Source organism: Pangasianodon hypophthalmus, chromosome 8, assembly GCF_027358585.1.
Source record: "Pangasianodon hypophthalmus isolate fPanHyp1 chromosome 8, fPanHyp1.pri, whole genome shotgun sequence".
Lineage (NCBI taxonomy): Eukaryota > Metazoa > Chordata > Actinopteri > Siluriformes > Pangasiidae > Pangasianodon > Pangasianodon hypophthalmus.
In genome coordinates, this window is record NC_069717.1 from 20,871,538 (window position 1) to 20,888,960 (window position 17,423).

The 17,423-nt window shown below is 40.8% G+C and overlaps 1 protein-coding gene across 1 annotated transcript in view; it reads right to left on the reverse strand.

Annotated features, from left to right (window-relative positions):
* Positions 1-16,539, reverse strand: part of gnb1a (guanine nucleotide binding protein (G protein), beta polypeptide 1a) — a 28,474-nt gene extending 11,935 nt beyond the window's left edge. Inside the window, exon 1 of the mRNA XM_026925261.3 lies at positions 16,021-16,539. The gene's annotated coding sequence lies outside the window, so the exon portion shown is untranslated. The remainder of the gene's footprint in view (positions 1-16,020) is intronic.
* Between the last annotated feature and the right edge of the window lie 884 nt (positions 16,540-17,423).

Consider the following 17,423-nt stretch of genomic DNA (forward strand, 5'->3'; position numbering starts at 1 on the left):
TGGCCACTGTCCTCCTTCCCTTCCCTCCAAAGTCACACTAGTAATCCAGGGACACTTAATTCAGCTCGTCCACACAAATCCGGTTAACACAGAATCTGCTGATGATCCTAAAAGGACTGACTCTTCTGCTGACCCAAATCCAACTGCGAACACACTTACTGCTAACACTTTTACTTGCACAGTGCTGCTTCACTGCTTTAAAAAAAAAAAAAGAAGAAGAAAAAAACCCAACAAAATACACTAATACTACCTCTACCAAATCTAACTCTCACTTGAAAGATGTTTCGGATTGGAGCTTGAAATATCATTCGGGTTGCTTGGTAATTAACCTTCAGAACCCAAAAGCACTCCCAGTTGGCGACGTACCAAGAATTAACAGTGGTCCTTAAACACCCCAAAAAAAGAATCGTGTTAAACAGATTTTCAAAAACAGAAAAACCAAAGATGAGTTGCAACCACTAACCTATTCTCTGCCTGTTGGTAGTGTTTGTAGTATCACTGTCCATTCCAGCTAATAAACTTCCCTTTCTAGACTACAAAGTCCCAACATACATCTTGCATGACCAAACCTTACCTTACACCTTTATGTTTAGCCACAGATCCTGTACGTCTGATGGCCAACGACCTTCTGAATGGACACTGTATCCAATAAACACTTAACCTCGTTATGCTAGAATGCTATACGCTGATTGGCCAGTGGGGCTAAATGCAAACTTAAGCCTGACATAATCCAGGCGATAAAAACGTGTCATGCTAATATTGTTAATACTCTTTTTCACCACCAGAAGCGCAACAGGGTTAGCAGTAGCCTCCTCCTGCCCAGGTCTCCATGACCTGAAGATGGCCTTCCTGCCTCTGCAGCTGAAGCCCATCAAAAAATCCAGCTGACAATCAAGCATTCACGTTCTGTTTAAGAATTTCTATACTGCTGAAGGGTTAATACGCATTTACTAAAGCTTATTCCTGTTCATTTTGGTCATGCATTGCAGTAATCAAGAAAGAGTGAAAGACTAAAAATGGAACGTCAACAATTGTTAAGCAGTTCTCATCATGAACTAGCATGGCTGAAACTGCTTTGTTCGTAGAGGAATAAAGAGAAATGAGAGTGAGAAGAGGAAAATGACAGCAGTAAGGAAAAAGCCGAGACTAGAGAAAGAGAGAAGAAGAGAAAAACGGGAGGGAAAAAAAGACGAGCCGCAGCTCTTATGCGCTGCCTCCCTCCTCTCTCCCCTTCCTCTTTTTCTCTGCACTATTTTTAGTTAGGTGGTGGATGGGCTCGGCTGAGAGGGTGGAAGCGGTCTTCACATTTTCCAGCGAGGCCTATCAGCTCAGTCATCTCAGCACAATGATGCCCCTCCAACACACACACACACACACACACACACACACACACACACACACACACACACACACACACACACACACACACATACGGGTGGCATAAGAAAGTCCAGGCCTGAGCCACACTCATTTATTTCTCCAAAAGGCACTGATTATATTAGCAGCTAGTTATAGGCTGAGAGAGAGAGAGGGTTTTTTTTTTTTTTTTAGTTCTGTCATAGGCAGGAAGGAAAAAAATGGGACTGTAAAGGACTTCCTTCTGGTCATGAGAGAGGTGGGCGATGCCTTCATCAGATGCTTGATCAGCCTTCACTATTGATACCAAGATGGCTCTTTCATTGAAAGATTACATAAGATAGCACTTATAAAATTACATAGTGCAAGTACATTTTACCAAGACAAATGAGGCAAGGAGGAATTTCTCAGAAGGGAAAACAAGAATCATCTAAAATGTACCTGCTCAGCTACAGTTCAATGATATGGAATTTTCCATTTGTAGAAATTAACAATTTAAACTCTATGAGCCACTAATTTCCACCCAGGCACGTTGTATAATTGATGCACATATTTGGTGAGGACTTTATGCAAAATCTGTCATTACTTTAAGGAATTTTTACGTCTGTCAAATGAACACACTTTCAGCTTCACATCTGTGTAAGACGTGCACAGCCACACAACAGAGGTAAACCTACTATTCAAATTTGGGTTGTTATGATGGTTAGGGTTGTTATCAGACAGTGCATTTCCCTCTATTACCATCTTTTTTTTTTTTTTTTTTTTAAAAACAATCAAGTCCCAGTGGTGTGTCCAGCTGTGATGCCCCAAAAATTTTACAAGACCCTTCGTCTGGACTTCCCTTCGATCACACTACAGCAACCTCCGTTTCTCTGCACAAGGTACGCGACTACACTAAACAAAACTTTGGCTGTGTAATCCGCTACTGTTGTGAACATGTTACACTGTTACCTCTGCTACCACTCCGAGCACGTTTGTAACATTATCACACACAAGGCTATCAGACGAAAAGAAGAACACGGTACTGCTGACCAACAAGTTGTTGTTCTCAAAAATGCCTTTCAAAGAAGAAAAATACAGTGTATATACAAATTCACTAAAGGTCCACAACTGTCTCGTGTAGTTTTTAAATGGTAAGTAATAACGAGATACCACGAAACCATCATATTTTAAGACTAGGCTCTCATTCTGTGAAAATTCCAAACTGTAACACCGCTAACACAAATAGCTTCATATTTCTGCAAGAACGGATTTGTGTATCTTTAAACCTGTCTTCAGATGGACATTCAGTTCCTTTGACTTGCAAGATAAATGGATGAAAAGTTCTGCTGCACCGGATTTCTCAAAGGAAAACAGATGTCCTCAAAAGCGTTTGCATAGTGCATGTCAAATAAGAGAATCACACAATGTTTGTGGCTCCATTAAGAATGTTAAGCTTAGCAGTCTTTCAGAACTGTATACCTCCCCTATGTATATGTATATCTCCCCTGTCATGATCAGAAATGCTAAGAAACTGGCACAAGCTGTAGTGTTTTCACATATCATTACAATCTGAGAAGGCAGTGTGCTATTTTAAGGCCATATCACTCACCTCTAACAGAGAGATTAGCCTAATGGGACTCTGTACTCAAGAGGATGAGTCGGAGCACAGCTTTTCTAATGAGGACTATGGTGAAGGAGACTGGGGTGTGGTCACCTTCAGAGACACACACACACACACACACAGATCCATCACCTTATCCAGTGCTGCTTAAAACTTACATTCCTTAACCACAGTGGACAACGTACGTTTCCTTTCCTTTCCTTCTGGACAAACTCCATCAGACTAGCCTGATTCCCTAAACCTTAAAATTAAAATTAAACCTAAGAGAGTCAGTGATTTCAGAGTTAGGTTTACTCAGCGAATGCATCATTTAATCATTATTAAATATTAACATACAGACATACTAATATGCTCCTGAATTCATGTCCAAATCAAAGGACAAGTTAATGCGGTCTTGAGGACTAGGTGACCGGTTCAAAGTTTGCAGCATAGCTTTTCTCACACTGTGCCATCTATTAAACATGATGCCCCGATTCTGCTTCTGGGGGCTTAATAATTTAAGACCCCCCATCCCCTCCCTCTACCCTACAGGCTTATGGGTAGCTCCAAGGGATTAACTCCTTATTATCCAAAATGCCCTGCGCAAAATCTGCAAAGACAAGCCCTGATTCCATCAACCTTTTTTGGTCAAATGAAGTAAATTTATATGAGTGAGTGAACAGTCCTTTAGACTGGTTTTTAAGACTTTTAGACTTCCTGTAGACATGAGTAAGCCCCAACATATCCAAAGACTACAAACAAGGAGACACAAAGATAAAAACCTGAAGGGTGGATAAATATTGAGCCGTGATCAACAGTAGGAAGTGTGCTTAAATACATCACGCAAGGCATTTACAGTGATCTTCTGTGAGGGCTTTTGTGTTGCAACTGCAGAGCAGGAAGTAGAAATGCTGCACCCTGCTAAAAGCCTTGGCCATTATTAGTGGGGAAAATCTAACCCTGGAGCTCGCTCTCTTCCTGATGTGAAGTTACTTTTTTTGGAAGATGACCAAAAAAAAAAAAAAAAAAAAATCAGGAAAAAAACCTTGACACTGTGCCACTTTCACTTCACAAAAGCATTCAGTAAACTACATCTATGTTAACAAAAGGGTCACGGAAAAACAGCAGTAAGGACTAACTCTGTTCTCTCATAAATTTTTTTTTGGTTATGCACAAAACTGACCAACGGCACTGTGCGTATTTTGAATTCGGTGCACCTTGTTCTTTACACTTCAACCTAGTGACATCACACAACCAAAGTCAGCTGAGAGTGTGCTAGTGTGTATGTGTTACAAACAGGAAATGGAGGGTGGAGTGAGCCACAGGACTACAGTACACATATGGCTCATGTTCATGTTCTGAACCAAAACACAAACGTTCAAAAAAAAAAAAAAAAATGACAAGGCTTTCCAAATACTCATGGAAAGTTTGTTATGAAATAAGATGACATTTATTTTGCTAAAGGATGAAACTTTATATGGGGTATGGATAGTGTTTTGAGCTCAGAAAAAAAAAAATCTTGAAATTCTTCAGTGCTGTCTGTGCTCTGTTCACTGTAACACCAGAACAGGCTTTGGCTGGGAAATGTTGCTCTTAAAGACTGACGGTTTGAGCGAGGAAATAGCACCACACCTTTCACACTTCAAGACCAACTCCTTAAAAACGTTACCATTTCTCTAACATTCTCTCTTTCATTTAACATTCAGGGTTGGCCTGAATGAGTTGACAATACAGCACTAGTTAATCCATGTAACCTGAATGCACCAAGTTCTTCACTGCTCTTTGCTGGCTGTAGCCCAAGGTAATAACGCACTTATAAAGGATTTAGTGTATACGGTGAGTAAGTGCATGCAATGAAAGTTCCGGCTGCATGAGAGGCTCTAAATGGCTGCCGTGAGCATGTGTGTTTAGACAGACCAATGCGCTTACAGCCATGCGCTCAAGACAGACTATGCAATATTTAACAGCACTCTGCCAGCTGCCTCCCATTCCCTCTAACCATCCTCAATTTAAAAACAGGTTCGAGCGACGCAGGACTCGCTCCCTCATTCTTAGACTCCCTCCATCTTTCTCTCTCTGACGTAGGAGGCAGGCAGCAGGACCATCTCCATGTGGCCTGTTTCTCCAGGGGCATAAAGGAGCTCATGCATGTAAATATAATTGAAACACAAGGGGTCAGAAAGTGTGCTGGGACCACAAGTCCGGAGGTGGCTGATGGAAGATGCGCTAGTTGCAGGAAGCCACTCCTTAAAAAGCCTTGCTGTTTTGCCACTCCTTTCTTCTTCACTCTTTTCTTTTCACACCAGTGTACACTTCATTGCTTTTTCTCACAATAGCCGATCCAGATCATGTGTAAACATTTTACAGCAACTGTATTCCTTGTGTGTTAATCTTTCAAAAAAAAAAAAAAAAAAAAAAAAGTAAAAATGGTTCGGAAAGCAAATTCCCACCCACTAGCTGAATCATCCATAACGCACAAGGCATCCTATTTTGTATACTGTATCAACTGTACAAAAACAAGGCTCCATGCAAGTCATCCATTTTTGGTGCAGGAGCTAATCTACTGATCGCTGCATCCACATCCTCGTAATAACAGGCACAAAATCTGCCATCACGCAATCATTTATTCCAACAGCATCATTCTTAAGCTGAGCACCATGGTAATTGCTTTCGCTGATGTCCAGATACAGAAGATGAACCCCTTGTGGAGATCAGACTGCAGTCCCTTGTACTTTTTGACTCTTTCCTCCCACAGCCTGACTGCTCTCCAAACCATGACATCATGCCATGTTCTCCACACAGCAGGTGCTCCAGACAAACCATCAACCATAGACCCACTGCCCTTGAACATTTTTTCTGTGTGTCTTCTTTCTATGATCCAGGAAGCAGCTAAGCAATTTGTACCAGGTATTAACCATGTTGAAAGGATGTGGGACGGCTCAGATTGATGGAAGCTGGCCTATACGTGGGCATGAACCTACTGAACCCACATGTACGGGGATATGTAGGTTTTTCTCTGACGTCACAGAGTGAAACCTGTGCATGTCTGCTGTGATTCTGCATTTGCTATGAACGTGTTAGGACTTCGTTCATCATGGCTGCTGACCAGGCTGTTAGTTTGCTGCCTGTAATTTCTTGTAATTTGATAACATGTCTGCAATTTAATTTCACTTTGTTTTATTATTATTCCCTAGTGTAATGGCATGCTCATGTGTGCATTTTCAAATCGTTTTCGCATTTTCGTATGGATGGAGACGTTTTCAAAGACTCTGTTCTTGAAGGTGGGGGATTTTTTTTTTTAAAGGGTACAATCTACTTTTTCAAAAATATCTGTACACATATGGGTGGGACTTGATTGAGCAACAGGGACAGTCAAGCACACACCTAGGGATGTAAACCTGAGGATTCTACACAATATGACACAATTGTGTGACCTTTTCTGATAATTAATTTATTATCAATACTAATGATTTATTTCAATTGTGACAAATATTCTAATGATTTATTTCAATTATGACAAATATTCTAATATGCATGATACATAAGGCTATTATAATATTTGTTAAATCTCTGAATATTCACGGATCACAAGTAGCCCTATGAAGAATTTCACACATGTTGAAAATGATTTTTTAAATCTACAGGAGGGAGGTGCCAATATATTGTGCTGCCAGAATATGATGGAAGACTCAAGAGGACTGGGAGTTTGAGGTCACAGTGCAGTGCTTGTGCTTTTCTGGACTGAGATTATGGTCATTCCTAGAATCGGTTTGAGCTTCTCTTCTTACAAGTGCGAAGCTTGTGTGTAACCATCAGCACTGGGACAACTTTAGTTTTGCCTTCTACATTCTTTCTACTTCCTCTTTCAGAGATGCAGTGGTTAACACCACCGCCCTGTGCACAGGCAAGGCTTTAAATCCACCGAAAGGCAATGGTGCTTGGTAGAGTTGCACAAGGTACTGAAAGTTGCATACCTTGTCAATACTACAACATAGTAAACAACTCAATTCTATAAAACGGGGTCTGTGCTGCATTTAAACAGACCATCTGTATGGTCTGATCTTATATTCTGCCTATTGCCAGGTCAAATTCTGGATGCTAATTTGGCTCTTGAGGGCAAGACACACAAAGTGGCTTGTGGAAAAGATGAGCTCAAGCAGTCGTACTCGGGCATATTTTGGCTTACAGTGGTGATGACAAGCAGCCCGACAAAAAAAAAAAAAAAAAAAAAAAAAAAAAAAAAAAAAACTGCAAAAGGAGTTCAAAAAGAAAATCCTTCAACTGCAAACAGCTAACACCAGCAACTAGACTAAGCTACAGATCGACAAGCTTTCTGACCTCTACCAGCAGGTGAGATGGCTCTATGCAGGCGAGTTCCCGTAATTACGAAAATATTTTACTGAAAGTTTTTTTTTTAATAGCTAACTTGCTTAAACAGAGTCAGATTTTTTTTAATAAAAGAGACTGATAAAATATTGGTGTTCAAAACCAAGACTGATGTTAAACACAGAGGGCAGCTTAACCTCAAATTATGAACTGATGCTGTTTAACAGTATGTGTGGTGCGAAGGATCTCCCTCTGCTAACCGCACTTTTGCTCTGTGCTTGAAACACTATTTTTAGCTTCATAACAGCACAGCTTGGGGTCATATAGTATTGGGCTATAAATGGAACGGGTATAGCTAATTTTTTAGTTGGGGTTAACAATGGGGAAAACGTCTAGCATTTATGGTCAGACAACAACATTGTGCTCCCAGAGTCCTGACTGATCAGCACTACATGCCTCCAACACATGATATCAGAGCATTCTAAATGAAACCATGTTTCTGTTTTATTTAACTTACAAAGAGCTTAACTGAGGAAATCATACTTTAGTGCTGACGATATGAATTTTTCATTGACTTCCATAGGTGTGTGCTTTGTTTTATTGACTGATTGCCGAAGTGATTCTTTGGTATCAATAGTCTCGATACTACATCTGTTATTGGCATCGAAGTTTAATTCTGAAATCGTAACAACCCCTAGTCCTTGTTTCTGACACAACAAGTGAGAACAAGCTCACACAGATTAATAAGTCCATGTCCAATTTTGAGGAACCAGGACAGCTCAGTGCTAAGTGGGCTATTGGAGCAAACCAAAAATGGACAGCGTGTGTGTGGGTGTGTGTAGACTTTCCGTGAATGGTGCATGAGATGGTGGTTAAACTTACCAAACCTTACCAATAGCTACAAGATGCAGGCCTTGAATCACTGAAGCAGGGGTAAATCAAACACGAGGCATTATCTGAAGAGATGCAGTGTCCTGCATCCTCTGGGCACAATACTGACCAGCCATTAATCGATTCCTCTTTCTTCGTCTACTTTCTCCCATTAAATGGGATTTAAAGAACTGTTGCCATTTTGAAAGACATAAACGCTTTCTGAAGAAGGTAATTGTGCAACGTAGAACCAACACCACCCTCTAAACCTGAAGCACACAGACCCTCAGAATCTGGCCACACTGTCAAAACTGTCCATTTTATATCTACATTTAACATGCAGCATCTGCCTTTAAAAAAATGAAGAGGGAAGAAAATCATTGGTTTCAGGGCTTGTGGGCTACATTTATGGATATCATATTATATTATTTTAGCTAGTGTGAGTGGTTTAGTGGATTTGTTCACTTCTGGAACGTGATTGTAAAACTGTCCGCCAGTGAACAACGATTTCTCTGAATAATTAAAGAGAAAATAGTTTTTACCTTTTAAACTTATCCTCAGTAACATCTCTACCATACAATAAACTGTATTAAATAGAAAGCATTCATTTGTTTGTGCCCCTCCCTTTCAAATACATATCCAGTAATTCAGGCTGTAGGTTAAAGGCATATCAAAAGACCTTGGGAGGGGCAGCCCGTGCAATTCATCCTCTTCCAAATATAAACAGGGTCATTTTTAAGTGTAAGACTTCATTTACCAACTGAACCTTTGACATGGAAATTATTAATAGACCTTAATATCTAAGGAGTAAGTTGGGAGCAAGTGCCACAGCGGGTTTATTTAGGTCACATGCAGCACGGTAAGAGAAGATGGCAATGAGATGACAAGCTTTTGACTGATCACTGACAAAGATTTCAAAGAAACCAATGGATTGCCATTTCCATATAAAGCACAATTAAAAAAGGAAGATATTTCACACTATGTCGAAAAAGAGCTATAGGTGGATTATTTGCATGTGATCTCAGTACAACCCTTTACATGATACCAAAACCTATTAAAAGTCCAAAAATATGAAAATACATAAAGAAATGTCCTGTTCTTCTGTAAGGTTTGTCTAGACTACACTTGATTGCTAACACAATGCATTAACTGGTGTCTCTTGTAGAGAGTTTGGCTAAGCCGCCTATAGGTGTGCTTGCCTTGCTGCTAAACAAGAGTTTGAGCGTAAAGAGTGAACTCACTAGTCATTCCACTGCCCTTGTGTTGATGCCTCCAGCTAAACTGGTTCCTCTGGATAACGCTTGTGTTGTCTGTACCCTGGCCCTGAGACACTCACTTAAAATGCCAACACTACCAAAGATTAAAAATGTTAAAGACTCTTCCAGATGCAGCACGTCTACCATCGGGAAAGTGCAGATCGTGTTTCACAGTAAATAAATACAGGATCCTACTAGAACCTTCTTGGTTCTAGCACACACACACAAAAAAATACTTGTCCTTGTATCCTACATTTAGCTTCTTTAATAAAAAAGGAATTCACGAAAAAGCGAAGCTCAAGCCAGACAAGTTCATCTGTAACTGCACAAACACACTAACTCCCTCCACACAGCACCAAACGTTTTAGAGGCGCTACTGAGCAAAACTGTCGCATGACTCAAAGCTCATCGTTTTATTTACACACAAGGATAGTCTCATTTTGGACTTGGTTCTTCTGCTTCTAAACTAAGGGAAGCAAAATAACAGTGGGGAAAAAAACTTGGCAACATGCATGTGTATTTTTCTTTCTGCCACTCAGGCCCATGAATGTAAACACAAAGCCAAGCCTTTATTCAAAAACTCCTGTGGCAGTCGCATGCAAAAACTGCAACAGGTTTACACCATGGTATGCAAAATCCTCTCCCCCTGCCATAACGTTTGGTTATTCAAAACCGTACCGTAGCGTGCACCCGCTGACCGGTAACAGAGGAAAAGTGAGGACAGTTTTATGCAAACCACTCCGTGAATGGCAAAGACGCAATTTACAGATTGCTTAGAAGGGCTTTCTCACAACTTTTACTACTCTAAAGGTAAATGGAAGATAGAAGAAAAGTGTTGATTGAAAAAAGAAAAAAAAATCACATTAAAAGTCTAAGAACTGTAAAAGCCTCTACTTTTATTTGGCGGCTCTATTTAATGGAAGAAATAGGCTAATATATAACCGTATGAACTCTGCTTCATTTTCAAATTATAAATTTCCTTAAAGTCCAGTTTAATTTTCTCATTCTGGTTAAGCACTGGACATGGCGCTGAACAAGCTGAAACAATAAACACTGCATTGCTTCCTGACTGGATGTATATGTTATAGATGTTAATGCTTGACTGTATTGATAATGACTTGAAAATGTTTTGTATTTGTGTGAAGATAGTTCATTTCTAAGATACAGTTATGCTGTCTTGAATGGTTGTACTATCATCAGCATTTTGGACTTGAGATCACTTTGGCTACTAATCGGCTAGAAGGCTCTGGGCTACTAATCTGAAGGTTGTGTGCTCAAATCCCAGTATAAAGTAGCTACAGTGTTGGGTGCCTGTGGAAGACCCTTACGTCTCAACTGCGCAATTATATCCTGTCTCAGTTTTGTGAAAAAGTTTTAATCAAATGAGCAAATGTAACTGCAAATGTAAGCTAAAACTACCGGTTTCTGCTTAATAAGTCAAACAAGTTAGCTCAACCAACACAGTTAGAATTTTATTGTTGGTATGGTTGACCATTTTCATATCAGTCGTCAGTTAGTACTAGTGCTAACTAACCAAACTCTGCTAATAAATGGTATGGCTGTAACTGAGCAAGCTAAACTAATACAGATTAATAATGCTAACTGAACAGGCTACAGTGTATACTTCATCTATTAAGGGAACATGAACTATAGACCAGCCTGAGACTAGATACTCTGCACTGATACGTTGATTAAAGCGGTAAACTCCACCTCGTCATTCTGTGCTGGTGCCGTCGCGTATGTTAGAGAATTGTTGGATATTTGGCACTTTGAAATCTTTCAGTGCCTTGTTTTAAATACACTCATTCAGACGACGACATGATTTTCCATGAAATTTCCAGAGATGTAGTGACAAAATCAGGCACTAATAATTTTTTTTTTTTATCTCATCACTAAAGAATCAAAGTCCACTACCATACAAGTGCAGAAAAGTATTTTAAAACAACTACCCAGAGTGTTGCAATTAAAATCAAATAAAAACCCAAAAATAGTACAAACTAAACTACAACTGTGCTTGTATGGAGAGACTCTATTTACATCAGGTTGGACATGATTGCTAAATTAAGTCTATTACAATTCACAAGATACAGCCTTCTCAAATTAACACTATAGGCCTTTAAGCTCAGAAGATGATCAACTAAAGCTGTTCTTTCCCCCTTCCATAACTTCTACATTTCTAGATTTGTTAGCCAATCTCTATTTTTAGACCTGATAATCTATCACCACCTCCGCTTGTTTACTTAAACACCTGGCTACATTCCTAATACATAGATACATATGGACCACTGGGGAGAAGAGAGAAGATGGAAGCAAAGGCTTGAAAAAAATAGTTAACAGGAAACACATGCACAAGCAAAAAGAACTTCCTGCTACAGGATTTTTACTGGGCGTTGTACAAGAGGTCTACTGGGGCCATTTTTGTTGCTCAGGAACTGGTCATTTTTCTACACTTTGCTTGAAGCAAGGCAACATGAAGAGTAAAACCTTTAGATTCGAGTCTGCATCTTGCCTAAAACATCTTTAAAACATCAAATTTGATATCTTCAAACTGGATTTAGGCAATGAAAGAAGTATATTACCAAGTCCAAGACACATGATGTCTCTCTCTCTCTCTCTCACACACACAAGCATCAGGTCTACAAGCATCAGGCCCAGTCCTAAGGTTTGGTGACTTCCTTACTCAAAGACACCGGGTTCAACTTACCAGTTCATTACCATTACCAGGTTTATTTGGTGTTTTAGAGCAGCACAGATCATCTGCACAGGATTCCAGTCATAACCTGAAACAACATCCCCTGACAACAAGAACAGCCATTTAACTCAACACAAACTGTAGATATTACCAGGTAAGTTCAATGGTGCCAACAGGTGCGTTTTGCACGTTGCATTATTACAAATGCTACATTCTAGCTAACACATGTTTAACCGGCTTTACACTGTATGATGTCTGGCCCCATTTTGCTTTCACAGACAAAAATCTCACATCGTAAAAGAATTCTTTGTTCGTGAGTTGCAATCGGTGCTGGGACATGCTCACCAGCAGATGATTACATGCCACTGCAACTAAACACATCCTAGTATTAGCCAAGAGACACAAGTAGTTCTGCCAATGTCAGAAATCTTTTTATTAAAATCTTGGAGTGTCAGCTGCTTCAAGGCTCATCTAAAAGCCACCAATAGGAGAAAGACAAGTATACGCAAAAATCACGGGACAGCTACAAATCGGTAGTGGCAACGACAAAACGTAGATGAAATATTTGAATGGACAGAAATAATATCCTTAGTACCTTCAAGCTCATGTTGAAGGTTGCTTTTAATATTCGATAAACTGACATTCTGTTACAGAATGCAGTGAACTTTTTACTCGTATCATCTTGTACATAGTGATGTAGTTATCTTACAAGACTGCTGAAAGCACGGGCTAAACCTGGCTTTGACGAGAAAAAAAAAAAAAAATCACATTTCAGACACTCGAAAGACACAAACCTGACTTTCCTTCGGAACCATAATATTAGCTAGATACTTCTACTTGGATAGAGTTCCTTAATGAAATCCCACACACAGTAAGAGTGGTACAGAGTTTCATTCAGAAATTGTCTAAAATTACTACTAAATGGGCTTGTAACCTAGAGTGAAAGTCATTTGTGGGAATGAGAGAACGTCTGAGGAGAAAAAAAAAAAAACATTCAAACGACTCAAATCAGCTGCATCAATGACCAAGCCCATAATCCTAAAAGCTGAGGTCCAACGACAGCAAGAATTTAATCCTATTCGGGATTGCAGGCAGAAAATGGAGTGGGATAAACCCAGAGAGAGAGTGTGTGTGTGTGTGTGTGAGAGAGAGAGAGAGAAACATTAAAAACTAATGTCCACTATGTTACATGGGCTGGATAATTCCGAGCTGGTCATATGCTTCTCTCTTAAAGCTGATTTAACATCTGGAAGCACAACAGAGGAACACATAGGTTATGACACTGGTACCAGCCTTTAAGAAAGATGATGCCTTTATGCAAACTATATAGAATTGTCAAGTGAAGCATTATTTTAAGGCATGGATGTTTAAAAACGGGTGGCATGGCGCTGCACATTCTCAATACAGATGTGTGTGAGACTGAGCAAACAATGTCTTGTCTAAACGTGTGCAGAACCCAAGTCATGTGTGACTTCGCCTACATGGCGCATAGAAAGAAAAATTTGGAAATGTGTCAGTTGAAGAACAATGTACAAAATAGGCACTGTTATAACTGTGATTAAGTTCTACCGAAATATGTAGGAAAAAAAAAAAAAAACAGATAGCTAGTGCTTGTGTAAGGCAGCACAGATTCCTTAAAAACTCCTCACAGCTGTGCTAGACATCTGCATGATCTGACTTTTGACTCCACAGTCACTGTTTTATCTACATGAAAACATTTATGTTGGTATAAGTGAAAGCCCCAATAGTTATTCCACTCCTCCATGTTGTCCTAAATCTGCTGCCATTAAACACAGGCTCGATCGCTTTGGGCTTAGCGCGGGGGGGGGTAAGAAAAGAAAAGAAAAAAAAGAAAGAAATGCCATTTCCCACCACATCGGAAGCTAGGAGGAACATTATTGGAATATGGCTTTTGCACGTAACCACAGTGCCCAATGCTAATGTGCTGCTTGGTCGGAGGCAGGAAAGCGGCGGAGGGAGAAGAAGAAGAAGAAGAAGGAAAAAAAAGCGCTGCAAACGCCATCTTGTTGGCTGCAGCTGCTTCAGGTTGAGAATACAGCGAGCCATTCATTGTGCGCCGGGGATCCATTCAGCACTGTGAGCCAGCGCTTGAGAGATTTCGACAAGGTTTTACGGTGGTGTGGATGAAAATTGCAAAATGGCTGGCTTTATTTATTTATTTTTTTTAATCGAAGAGAAGTGTGTGTGTGTGTGTGTGTGGAGCGCTTCAGTACTACACCAGCCTCCTCTCTCACGCGCTCTACAGACACTGCAGTGACAAACCGGTTCAATCCAACACATCTTCCCTTTCTCCCAGTTTCTCACCCCGACCATTTCTAGAAAGCTCGGTTTGTCAAATGCCTCTCCGTTTCGGCTCGCTAAGATCGACAGCTTCCTTGTTGCAAAGAAAGCCGCCCTGTTTCCTCTATACCACCGCCTCCTCCTCCACCACCACGGCCGAGATTTGCAGCCGGGTTAAACAGAGAGAGAGAGAGAGAGAGAGAGAAAGAGAGAGAGGGATCACCCAAAAGCCAATTAACTCATTTCCAGCTCGTTAAAAGTGGAGGATCAGTTTGAAGATCCGATCAAAAAGAGAGAGAGAGAGAGAGAAAGCATACGTTAGACCTGAACTGAAGTTGTTCAGATGGGAAATGGCTGAGAGGAGGAGCGACATCAAGCTGTCACTCACATCATCCAACACACACACACAGCATTTTATTTCTCATCATTTCTCATAATCCTCCATGCACTGAAGCTAAAAGCATCTGTCCCAAAAAAAAAAAGTGGCTAACCCAAGCTGTAACTGCACCAACCATGACACACACACTCCTCATCTCATCTTATCTGTGTGTGTGTGCTGTTTACTCAACACATGACTTACATGATTATAAAATCTATTCAGATCAAATGGACAGCATTAAAGCAGAAATATCTGCAACTGCACCTTAAGATTTCAGAAGCTACTGGTTAACAGGATCCCCCCCCCCCTTCCTCCCCTCACAAAAAAATCATCACACACACGCCCTGATTTCAATCTATTCGAGAAATCCAGTGATCCCAGGCTCCATACTGGAAATAAGCAGCACAGGATCAGAGGGAGAATCATATGGAGGTGGGTGGTGATGGGACTGGGCTTCATCCTTCCTGCACACAAGGAGCCATTTCCAGGGTTTATAGCCAATGCATCTATGCCAAACCCTTGATTTGTTACCATCCCCATACACGAGTTAAAATTTTAGCTAAAAGATTGCCTATGTGTGTGTGTGTGTGTGAGAGAGAGAGAGAGAGAGAGGATGGAGTCAGAGTGTAGTTATAGCTGTGAATAGCTCAGCAACTTGGTTCCAAGATGGATCTCTATCCGCACCGGAACACTTCAAATGGAGGACGCAGGTTTCAGCAGAAAAACACTGCCTGGCAAGTGTGTGTGTGTGTGCGTTCAGTATGAAAAACAAGGTCACCACCGCTACAAGGAATTTTAATAATACCACCACACAAAACAAAAAAACAAGAATAAGGCACAGGGATTATGCAAAGCGTTTGTGAATGAAGAGAGGACTATTAGCTTGCTGGCTAACTAACACAGGAGGTGCTGTGAACCCGACAAGCTCGAATGCTAAACATTTTCTGGCACATGACCGTGATTTTTTACAAAGCTCTGCCATTCTCCAGGCTAGTCCTACAGGAATACCAAATAACTCTTCAACATGGAAACCAGATATCCGTATAAATGAAACTATTTACGAGCTATTGAATGAAATCTGGCTAATTAGCGGTGTGTTTACTCAGTTTACTAGCAGCTTCCCCCACCCCCGTCATACAAGCAGGGAAGTCAATCAACCCAATTAGCCGACTAGCTAGCTCTCTGCAGCTAAGCCGGAACAAAATCGAAATAATATTTGGAGAAAAGTCAAGGGAAACATTCAAAATTGTGCCCTTACCCGTTTTCAGTCGTGGGAATCCGTTGTTTATATCGCATTGACTGGAAACAGCAAAGATAAAGAGTTCCCCCTTTCTCTCCGTCGAGCTAACGAGCTTTACCGAGGAGCGCCACTCCCCGCACCCAGCTTTCGATACGCCAAACCGGGGGAACACACACACCGACACACCGGCACACCACGGGCGCGAAGACAGCGGCACGTTTCTCTCACACACTCACACACACATACACACACTCTCACTCACTCACACACACAAAACAATTCAATTCAGCTGCTGAAACAACGCGTCTTTTTCTGACGGTGACTCAAATCAAAGTTGTTTACTCCGGCCCCTATCCAAACGCAGCCTCTCTTTCTGTCCCGCTGTCGTTCTCTTTCTCTCTCTCTCTCTCTCTCCTGCTCTTTCTTTCTTTCTCTCTCTCTCTCTCTTTCTTTCTTTCTTTCTTTCTCCTCGCCGCGGTCTCTCAGGCGCTTCCTCCGGCCATCAAACGGCAGAGATGGGCGCGGTAACCCTGCGCCTCGCTCTGGGAAACCCCACGCTCTTGCCTGCGTCACCACGTAAACGCGCGACACAACCAGGGACGTAGCTAATGAAAGCTAATGCTACAACCTCACAATGCTAACCACCTTTCGAATATTTTACATTCCACATAGCTAAGTTTATTCAGAACAGACTCTTGTTAGTTGCTAGTTCTTTTTTGAAGGTTCTTTACAAAATATTTCAAGAACATTTACCAGATATAATGTGTAGACTAAATCCCTGACAGACTGATAGATAAATTATATATCTACTAGCTGCGAAAACACAGGCTGAGCTGGTTAAGTTGGTAGTTCATCTTTGCTAGCTGGTAGCAATGCTACATAACACTAAGACAATAAAAAACAACTCTCAAACATTTATTGATCAATTTAGTAAGTTTATAAGGAAGCTGGAGAGTAACTTAGCAGCTGGAAAAGATGGTCTACCAGCTTGAGCAGCTATCTCTGTCTGTTTTGGCATATTTTTCAGCTGAATGACATCCTTACTAAATAATGGTGCCATTCTTACACTGAGATCTTCCAATAAATGTAAAGTAATGGTCACCAGGTTTGGAGCCCTGACAGGTTAATGTACCAGCTCCCCTTAACTGTTTGATCAGTTGGGTCCTCATGGGCCCCTGTCTAATCATTGTAACCTTGGAATCATCTCCATGTGTGTAAACTATTCGTTGTCCATTGTTCTCAATCTCAAACAGACCCCATATCTGCGTATTGGCCTGGAGTTTTGAGGCAGTAATGTGATTTGCCGCACCACCATGGCACCCATGAATAATTTTATGAACCTAATCCAACTATTCAAATATGTGGCACATTAGGCAAATATGCAGCATGTTACATACTGGAACCATGACAGCTTTTTATTC